The sequence below is a fragment of the Nicotiana tomentosiformis genome, chromosome 4 (assembly GCF_000390325.3).
Source record: "Nicotiana tomentosiformis chromosome 4, ASM39032v3, whole genome shotgun sequence".
In the NCBI taxonomy this organism is placed as follows: Eukaryota; Viridiplantae; Streptophyta; class Magnoliopsida; order Solanales; family Solanaceae; genus Nicotiana; species Nicotiana tomentosiformis.
In genome coordinates, this window is record NC_090815.1 from 56,280,732 (window position 1) to 56,291,124 (window position 10,393).

Sequence of the window (10,393 nt, forward strand, 5' to 3'; positions counted from 1 at the left end):
GAACTAGGATTATTAGGTTCGAATTTCCAAATGAGCCAGTTATTGAGTGGAAGGGTGATGATGTAGTGCCGAAGGGTAGGTTTATTTCTTACCTTAAGGCTACGAAAATGATCAACAAGGGGTGTATCTACCATTTGGTCCGAGTTAAAAACACCGATGCTGAGGCACCTACACTTGAGTCCGTGCCTGTTGTGAATGAATTTTTGGGAGTCTTTCCGGATGAACTCCCTGGGATCCCACCAGACAGGGAATTTTGGGATTTATGTGATGCCAGACACACATCCGATATCTATTCCACCCTACAGAATGGCACCGGTAGAATTGAAGGAGCTAAAGGAACAATTGAAAGATATGTTAGAAAAGGGTTTCATCCGACCTAGTGTGTCGCCTTGGGATGCACCTGTTCTCTTTGTAAGAAAGAAAGATGGGTCACTACGTATGTGTATTGACTATCGGCAACTTAATAAGTTCACAATCAAGAATAAGTACCCAGTGCCAAGGATAGATGACTTGTTTGATCAATTGCAAGGTGCCAGGTACTTCTCCAAAATTGATTTAAGATCCGGGTATCACCAATTGAAGATCAGGGAGCGAGATATTCCGAAAACAGCTTTTAGAACCCGGTATGGGCATTTTGAGTTTCTAGTAATGTTGTTTGGTCTAACAAATGCCCCAGCAGCCTTCATGGATCTTATGAATCGAGTTTTTAAGCCATTCTTCGACTCTTTTATGATAGTGTTTATTGACGATATTCTTGTATATTCACGAAATCGAGAAGACCATGCCGATCATCTCAGGGTAGTTCTGCAAACCCTGCATCAGCACCAGTTATATGCAAAGTTTTCAAAGTGTGAATTTTGGCTTAAATCAGTCGTATTCTTGGGTCATGTAGTTTTTAGTGAAGGAATTAAGGTTGATCCTCAGAAAATTTCAGCTGTGAAGAATTGGCCGAGGCCTACAACTCCAACAGAAATTCGCAGTTTCTTAAGCTTGGATGGATATTACAGAAAGTTTGTGGAGGGGTTTTCTACTCTTGCCTCTCCATTGACTAAATTGACGCAGAAGGCAATTAAGTTCCAATAGTCAAATGCTTGTGAAAAGAATGTCCAGAAATTGAAAGCAAGATTGACTACGGCACCGGTATTGACTCTACCAAAGGGTATAGATGGATTTGTGGTATATTGTGATGCTTCAAGATCGGGCTTGGGTGTGTATTAATGCAACATGGGAAGGTGATAGCTTATGCTTCTAGGCAACTCAAAAATCATGAAAAGAACTATCCAACACATGATTTAGAACTTGCAGTAGTGGTATTTGCATTGAAAATTTGGCGTCATTATTTATATGGAGTCCATGTTGATATATTCACAGACCATAAGAGCCTTAAATATATTTTCAAATAGAAGGAATTGAATCTGAGGCAGAGAAGATGGCTTGAATTACTCAAGGATTATGACATTGATATTTTATACCATCCGGGGAAGGCTAATGTTGTGGCGGATGCTCTTAGCCAAAAATATATGGGTAGCTTAGCACACTTGGAGGCATATAAAAGGCCATTGGCCAAAGAAGTTCACCGATTAGCTAGTTTGGGAGCTCGTCTTACGGACTCTAGTGAAGGAGGGGTAATTGTGCAAAATAGGGCTGAATCATCGCTTGTTGTGGAAGTCAAAGAGAATCAATACAAAAATCCATTGTTGGTGCAGTTGAAAGAGGGGATTAATAAACATAAGACCATGGCCTTTTCTCTTGGCATGGATTATGGTACACTAAGGTACCAAGGGAGACTCTGTGTTCCAAATGTGGATGGTCTCCGGGAAAGAATTATGACTGAAGCTCACACTTCTAGGTATTTCGTGCACCCAAGTTCTATGAAAATATATCAGGGTCTTAAGGAAGTCTAATTGGTGGAATGATATGAAGAGGAATGTGTCGGATTTTGTGGCAAGATGTCCAAATTGTCAGCAAGTGAAGGCTGAACACCAAAGGCCTGGTGGGTTGGCACAGAACATAGAAATTCCATTATGGAAATGGGAAATGATTAATATGGACTTTGTGGTAGGATTACCGTGCACTCCGCGCAAGTTTGACTCAATTTGGGTGATTGTGGATTGACTCACGAAGTCAGCACACTTTTTGCCGGTTAAGTCTACCGACACAGCGGAGCAGTATGCTCAGTTGTATATCAAAGAAATAGTCAGGTTGCATGGCACCCCAGTTTCCATCATTTCTGATCGGGGAGCACAATTCACTGCTAATTTTTTGAAGAAATTTCAGTAAGGTTTGGGTACTCAAGTGAATCTTAGTACAGCCTTTCACCCACAGACAGACGGGCAGGCAGAGCGGACTATTCAAATGCTTGAGGATATATTGCGTGCTTGTGTGCTAGACTTCAAAGGTAGCTGTGATGATCATTTACCACTTATAGAATTTGCATACAATAATAGCTATCATGCTAGCATTCAGAGGGTACCGTTCGAGGCTTTATATGGTAGGATATGTAGATCTCCCATTGGGTGGTTTGAAATTGGGGAAGCAGAGTTGATAGGGCCAGACCTTGTGCATCAGGCTATGGAAAAAGTTAAAATCATTAAGGAGCGGTTGAAGACTGCTCAGAGTCGTCAGAAATCCTATTCAGATGTTCGTCGTAGGGATTTGGAGTTCAAAGAAGATGGCTGGGTATTCTTGAAAGTTTCCCCCATGAAGGGTGTAATGCGATTTGGTAAGAAAGGGAAATTGAGTCCGAGGTACGTCGGACCGTACAAAATCATTCAGAAGATCGGTAAGGTGGCGTACAAGCTTGAGCTACCACCTGAGATGTCATTAGTACACCCGGTGTTTCGTGTGTCTATGTTGAAGAAAGTGGTTGGAGATCCGACACTCATTGTTCAGGTCGAGACTATTGAGGTAAATGAGAGATTGACTTACGAAGAGATTCCGATTTCTATTATTGATCGGCAAGTCCGAAAGTTGAGAAATAAAGAAATTGCCTCAGTGAAAGTATTGTGGCGAAACCAACAGGTTGAAGAGGCTACTTGGGAGGCCGAGGAAGAAATGAAGAAAAAGTATCCTTATTTGTTTGAATGACCATGTATTTATAAAGTTGTGATCTATGAAAAATTCTAAGAGTTGCTTTCTATAAATTACATATGATTTGTACATTTGATGTTAAGGGTGTTCTGTGCTGGTAATATAATTGCTTGTGAGGCCACAGTTAGTGTTGTTTTGTATTATGTTACGTCGTTGGCATACGTATATGTTGTTAGGATGTGTTTATGGGGCTCTCTGACAGGTGGATAGGCCTAGTTACAAAGGAAACTCTAGCGAAACTTTTGGAAATTTTGGGAGTTAGTCATATTTGGGGCTGCTCGAATGTGGTATGAAACAAACTGAGTTGCATAAGATGTTAATAACAGGTTTTGAACCCTCATTCGAGGACGAATGATCCTAAGCGGGGGAGAATGTAACACCCCGGAAAATTTTGAAGAACTTAAGTGTAAAGCCCGGTAAAATTTGCAAAGAAAATAATGTTTCATGGTGCCGGACTAGGCTTATGTGTTCGAGGATTGTAGAAATTCTTCATGGCGAGCAAGCTCACCACGGCTCAGACATTTTGGGTTGAACAATGCACAGGAAAGTAAAAGAAAATTTTTGGCGGAATAGTGCATTTCTGCAGTCCATTATGCGACCGCAGAATCACTCTGCGGACCGCATAATGGCCGCAGAGTGAGACAGTTAATTGGGTCAGTTGGAAGCAATTATGCGGTCGACTATGCGACTGCATATATGTTACGCAGTGCATTATGCAATCGCATAACAGTTATGCGGACCGCATAGTGACCGCATACACAGACAACCTTTTTGATCATTTTATCAGCAATTATGCGACCGATATGCGGTTGCATATGCGACCGCAGAGCTGTTCCGGAGCTCCATTTTTGGGTTTTTAAAACCCGACCTTATTTCATTAAATACACTCTTTGGGCCATTTTTGAGCCATAATCTGATATTTTAGAGTGAGAGAGAGAGCCCTAGAGTGAGAAGGTGTTCTTCAATAATTTTCTTCAATTCTTGCTCAAGTTTTGGAAGATTTAGAAGGGAAGCTCACTAAGTCTTCATCCTAGAGGTAAGATTCTACACCCTAAACCCTAATTTCGAAATCTTCTGAAAATGGGTAACTAGCAAGGTAATTTTTGAGCATGAGAGTTGTTTATTTTACATGCATATGTTATCAAAGGGTGTAGGAAGATTGTTGAGCTAAAAATTGTAAATATTGGGTTGTGGGATGATGGAATCCTTCATAAAAAGGACATTGAAACCTTATACACATCTAGTGTTTGATAAAATACTCAAGTGAGCTAGAACCATGATCATCTTCCAAATTTTGATTCAATTTGTTATATTTCTACAATAGATTGAAGTTGCTAAGAATTCCGGAACTTTTTAGAGTTTAAGGAAGCTCAAGTGAGGTATGTTGGCTAAACTCTTCTCTTAGAATTGAATCCCATGATATTCATGTAAATTATGTAAGTCCCGAGTGATTCATTATGAAACTGGCTATTCCGAGTAAGATTGAGCTGAAAGATATATGTTCAACAAGCATCCCAAATGCTTTATTCATGTTATATTACCAATTGAGGATGTGTTAAAATATGGGTTGTGCATTAATAATGTTTCGACTTTAAGTCAAGTTCAAATGAAGGCTATTATGCCAAATTTTGTGAAATATCTCTATGTGCTTTAGACTCTAAATTGCTCACATGTGTACTACACACCTTGATTTGAATTGTATTTGTTGTTGATGATGATGATCATAATTAAAATTGATAAGGTGAGCATGAAATACTGAATATGGCCAACGTGCCAAGAATGATCTTATAATTATGGCCATTAGTGCCAATGAGATGAAAATATGTGAAAGTAATACGAAATGGGATGATTGATATAAAAAGGTTGATGTCTCAAATAAGATAGCCTAGCCAGTCGGGTCGTAATCGGACACCATGCCGCACACATGGTGGTGATTGTGCTGGAAATTTATAATTTGAAATTGTGATTGTGGTCGATGTCCCTAATGGATAGCCTAGCCGATCGGGTCTTGATAGGACTCCGTGTAAAAGACGGTGGTATTGATATTTAGAGAAATTATGGTTGATGTCTCTAATGAGATGGCCTAGCCGATCGGGTCATGATCGGATTCCGTGCTAAGAGTACGATGGTACTGGTTTTGTGAATAATGGTATTGTGGACAATGGTATATCGATACTAAAAATCTCCCAATGTGAGATATGAGAATTAATTTGAACACTGTCCTGATCCTAAATTAAGACTTTCATTGATATTATGATAATCTTGTTTGTATTATTTGTCATTCTATTGAGGGACTATTTAGTTATACATACTAGTGCTATTCGACGGTACTAACGTCTCTTTTGCCGGGGGCACTGCATCTTTAAATGGATACAGGTGGTTCCACAGCAGGAGATATTGATCAGTGATAGCCGTACACCTTCTTCCCAGCTAACTCGGTGAGCCCCACTTCATTCCGGGGTCATGTATCTTTTGTACTTTACGTATTAGGTTTGAGGTATAGCCGGGGCCTTGTTGCCGGCATTATCATTATACTCTTCTTTATCTATAGAGGCTCCGTAGACATAGTATGGGTTGTGTATTGGTGCTGGGAAAGACAAACTACGTTATGTTATGGTTGTATTACTTGTTCTAGTTAAGACGACTAAAAACGATTGAACTGTTGGTAATGAATTGGTATTGTGAACATGAACACCTTTTTGTCTAATTAATGAAAATATGTATTATCTTCATTCGTGGATGAGTTTGGGTAGAAGGAAATCTAACAAGCTTGCTCGGTCGGGTTCACTCGGTTGAGCGCCGGTCGCGCTTCTCGATTTTGGGGCGTGACAGATAGAGCTGAAGTCATAAGTATTCACTTCTAATTCTCATCCTATTTATATTTATAGTGATGCCTACCATGAGACGTCAGGCAATTATGCAGGGATTGAATGAAGAAACAGGAGAAGGAACCAGCCACGTGCCGCCTGCCCCGATGGGTCAACATAGACTCCCTGATGAGGCTAGAACTCAAGCTTTAGGGTCAGCACCACCACCCTCGGTAAAGCATAGAGAAGCTAATGTACCTCATGTTCCTCCCTGGTTGAGCCTGAACATGATCTAGATATGAGAAGTGCATTGCAGTATTTAACTCAGTTTGTGGCCTCTCAGGCCCAACGTCAGGCTCCTGCCAGTTCAGATAAGGTAGTCAGTACAAGAGTTTGAGATTTCATAAATTTTGAGCCCTCAGTATTCACAGGAATATATCCAAACAAAGATCCTCAGAACTTCTTAGACCAAATGCAGCGGACTTTACGAGTGATGTATGCCACACATACTGAGTCTGTAGAGCTTGCCTCTTATTGGTTGAGGGATATAGTTGTGGTGTGGTATGAGGCTTGGGAACAGTCTAGGGGACCTCTTGTCCCAGCAACAGGATGGAGGGAATTTTCGGAGGCATTTTTGAAGCAGTATATGCTCGTTAAACTCCGTCGAGCTAGTCAAGACAAATTATTATGATTGGAGCAAGATAATATGAGTGTCCGAGAGTACAGCATGCAATTTAACTCCTTGGCTAGGTATGCTTTATCGGTGGTGGCCAAGATGAGTGACCGGGTACATCAGTTTGTGGCCAACTTGGGGCCACATCTGATAAATGAGTATATCACAGCTTCCCTGAATCCGATTATGGATATGGCCTGTATTCAGGCCTATGCACAGAACTTAGAGGATCATAAGAGACTACAACAAGCTGCTCGAGAACTCGACCAGGGTCAATCTAAGAGGTCTTGGTCCACGGGAGATACGGGAGAGTTTCGAGGCGGGTTTAGGCCGCCATTTCCTTGGCAATCACCTAACTCATTGGCTAACGTGCCATCACAGCCTCAGGGCCAGTATCGAGACTAGACCACTTATTCTAGTCAGGTTCGGAACTTCCGAGCACAGAGTTCACAGAATAGCGGGGATACTATCAGAATGAGACCCCCGATGCCACATTTTGGCTGTTGTGGTAGGAATCATTTTGGGCATTACCGCCAGGTCTCAGATTTGTCTTATTCTTGTTGGAAACCTAGTCACATCATGCGCTTTTTCCCAGTGAGAAATATGGGTGGTGTAATACCACCAACGGGGTCTGTAACAGCTTCTTCATCGAAAACGCATCCTCGTGAGAAGGGTATATGACCACTTATAGGAAGCGGTATTGGTAGAGGTGGAGTGCCCATGTCTATCCCTGGTGGGCAACTGCAGAATCGCATCTATGCATTGTCAGGTCGTCAGAACTTGGAGTCTTCACCAACGTGGTCATAGGTATAATGTCCGTGTCTTCCATTAATGTGTATTCTTTGATAGATCCAGGTTCTACCCTGTCCTATATTACTCCATTTAGTTCTTAGCTACGACAATCCTTCGAAGTGACCATGCTGGTGGGCGTATCGAGGTTGTAAGGTAATGATTCAAGATCGCCATACCTTAGCTGATTTGAATGAATTAGAAATGGTATAATTTGATATTATCATGGGAATGGATTGGATGGCCTCTTGTTATGCTACAATGGAGTGTTGGAAGAAAGTTGTTTGTTTTAACTTTCCAGGAGAGCCCATTATCGAATAGAAGGGCAACGTTACAACGCCAAAAGGGAAGTTTATTTCTTACTTTAAGGATCGAAGGATGATCACAAAAGGGTGTTTTACTATTTGGTAGGAGTGCATGACACGGAGGCCAAGCGACCTACCTTACAGTCCGTTCCGGTCGTAAGTGAATTTCTTGATGTGTTCCCGGATGAGCTCCCAGGTGTTCCACTTGAGAGGGAGATTGAGTTAGCCATCGACATGCCACCTGACATGCAGCCGATATTTATTCCCCCATACAAGATGGATCTTCCCGAGTTGAAGGAATTGAAAAATCAACTGAAAGACCTTCTCGATAAGGGCTACTTCCCCGTGGGGAGCCCCAATACTATTTGTTAGAAAGAAGATGGTTCGTTAAGGATGTGTATTGACTATCGACAGCTGAATAAGGTGACCATCAAGAACAAGTATCCACTTCCAAGGATCGATGATTTGCTTGATCAATTGCAATGCGCTAAGCATTTTTCAAAGATCGACCTCAAATCTGGGTATCATCAGCTAGGAATAAAGGAAGAAGATGTTCCGAAGATAGCCTTTTGGACCAGATATGGCCATTATGAGTTACTTGTCATGTCTTTTGGCCTAACTAGCGCACCAGCAGCCTTCAGGGATCGGATGAATCGAGTATTCAAGACATTCTTGGATATCTTTGTGATCGTGTTCATTGATGATATTTTTGTGTACTCGTGATCGGAAGTAGAGTAGGCAAAGCATTTGCGAAAGGTCCTACATACACTTCGGGATCACAAGTTATTCGCCATGTTTTCCAAGTGCGAGTTCTGGTTGAACTCAGTGGCCTTCCTTGGGCACATAGTATCCGGTGAAGGTATCAAGGTCAATAGGCAAACGGTTGAAGTAGTTAAGAATTGGCCAAGGCCCATAACCCCTACCAAAGTATGCCACTTCCTAGGCTTGGCCGATTACTACCGAAGGTTTGTGGAGAATTTCTCATCCATAGCTGCTCCACTTACAAAGTTGACACATAAGGCAGTTCAATTTTGGTGGACCAATTATTGTGAGAAGAGCTTTCAGGAGTTAAAGGACAGGCTAACCTTGGCACCAGTTTTAACTCTACCTGAGTGACCCGAGGGATATGTCATATATTATGATGCCTCTAGAGTGGGCTTAGGTAGTATACTAATGCAACATGGGAAAGTTATTGTATATGCTTCAAGGAAGCTGCGGAAACATGAACAAAATTATCTGCTCTATGATTTGGAGCTAGCAGCTGTCATTTTCACTCTAAAGATATGGTGTCACTATCTGTACGAAGTTCGTGCCGACATATTCACTGATCACTAGATCTAGCAGCACATATTCAAGCAAAAAGAGTTGAATTTGAGGCAACGAAGGTGGCTTGAGTTATAGAAAGACTACGATGTGAATATTTTGTACCACCCTAGGAAGGCCAATGTAGTAGCTAATGTATTAAGTCGGAAATCCATGGGCAGTCTACAACATGTGGAAAGGCATAAGTTAGAAATAACTAAAGACTTGTACCAGTTGGTTGTATGATTGCTTGATACCAGTGATAGCGGAGCCACAATTCGAATATTGTTGAGTCTTCATTCGTAGATGAAGTAAAGGCACGACAATTTCACAACCCAGTCTTGGTAAATATAAGAGGAAGCATCCCCTTTCAAAAGAAGCAAGTGTTCGAGTTATCCTAAGACGTGGTCCTTAGATACCAGGACCGGATAAGTGTAGTTGATGTCAGGGGACTCCGAGAGCAGATCATGACGAAGATTCATTGGTCCTGGTATTCTGTTCATTTAGGCTCAACCAAGATGTATCATGATCTTCGACAGCCATACTGGTGGAACGGAATGAAGAGGGACATTGATGTATACGTCGCTTGATTTTCAAATTGCCAATAAGTTAAGGCTGAACACCAGAAACCGGGAGGGTTGCTGCAAAACATAGAGATTCCAACTTGTAAATGGGAAGTAATCAATATGGATTTCTTTACAGGACTGCCGCGATCGCGCGAAAGATCTGATTCCATATGGGTCATCGTAGACTGCCTCACTAAATCAATTCATTTCCTACCAGTAAAGACTACTTTCTCGGCTGAAGATTACGTTAAGTTGTACATTAAGGAAATAGATCATTCCAAAAAAGATTGGGCACAAGGATTAACCTTAGCACCGTTTTCCATCTACAAATAGATGATGAGGCCGAGCGCACTATTTAAATGCTCGAGGACATGTTACGAGCCTATGTGTTGGACTACAAGGGAAGTTGGGAGGATCATCTACCACTTATCAAATTTGCTTACAACAACAGCTATCATGCCAGCATTCAAATGGCATCATATGTAGCCATATATGGCCGAAAGTGCAGATCTCCTATATGCTAGTTCGAAGTGGGTGAAATGAAGTTATTGGGTCCTGACTTAGGGCAACAGGCTGTGGAAAAAGTGAAAACAATTCGAAATCGATTGTTGATCGCTCAGAGCAGGATAACCGACAGTGAAAATTGGAGTTCGTTGTAGGAGACTAGGTGTTCTTGAAGGTGTCATCTATGAAATGCGTGATGAGATTTGGTAAAAGAGTAAAACTCATCCCCTGATATATTGGACCATACCAAATTATTCAGAGGGCCGGCCAAGTTGCTTATAAGCTCTAGTTTCCACATGAACTGGAAGCAGTGCATCCGGTATTGTCACGCCCCGAACCTAGGAGCGAGACAAGCAC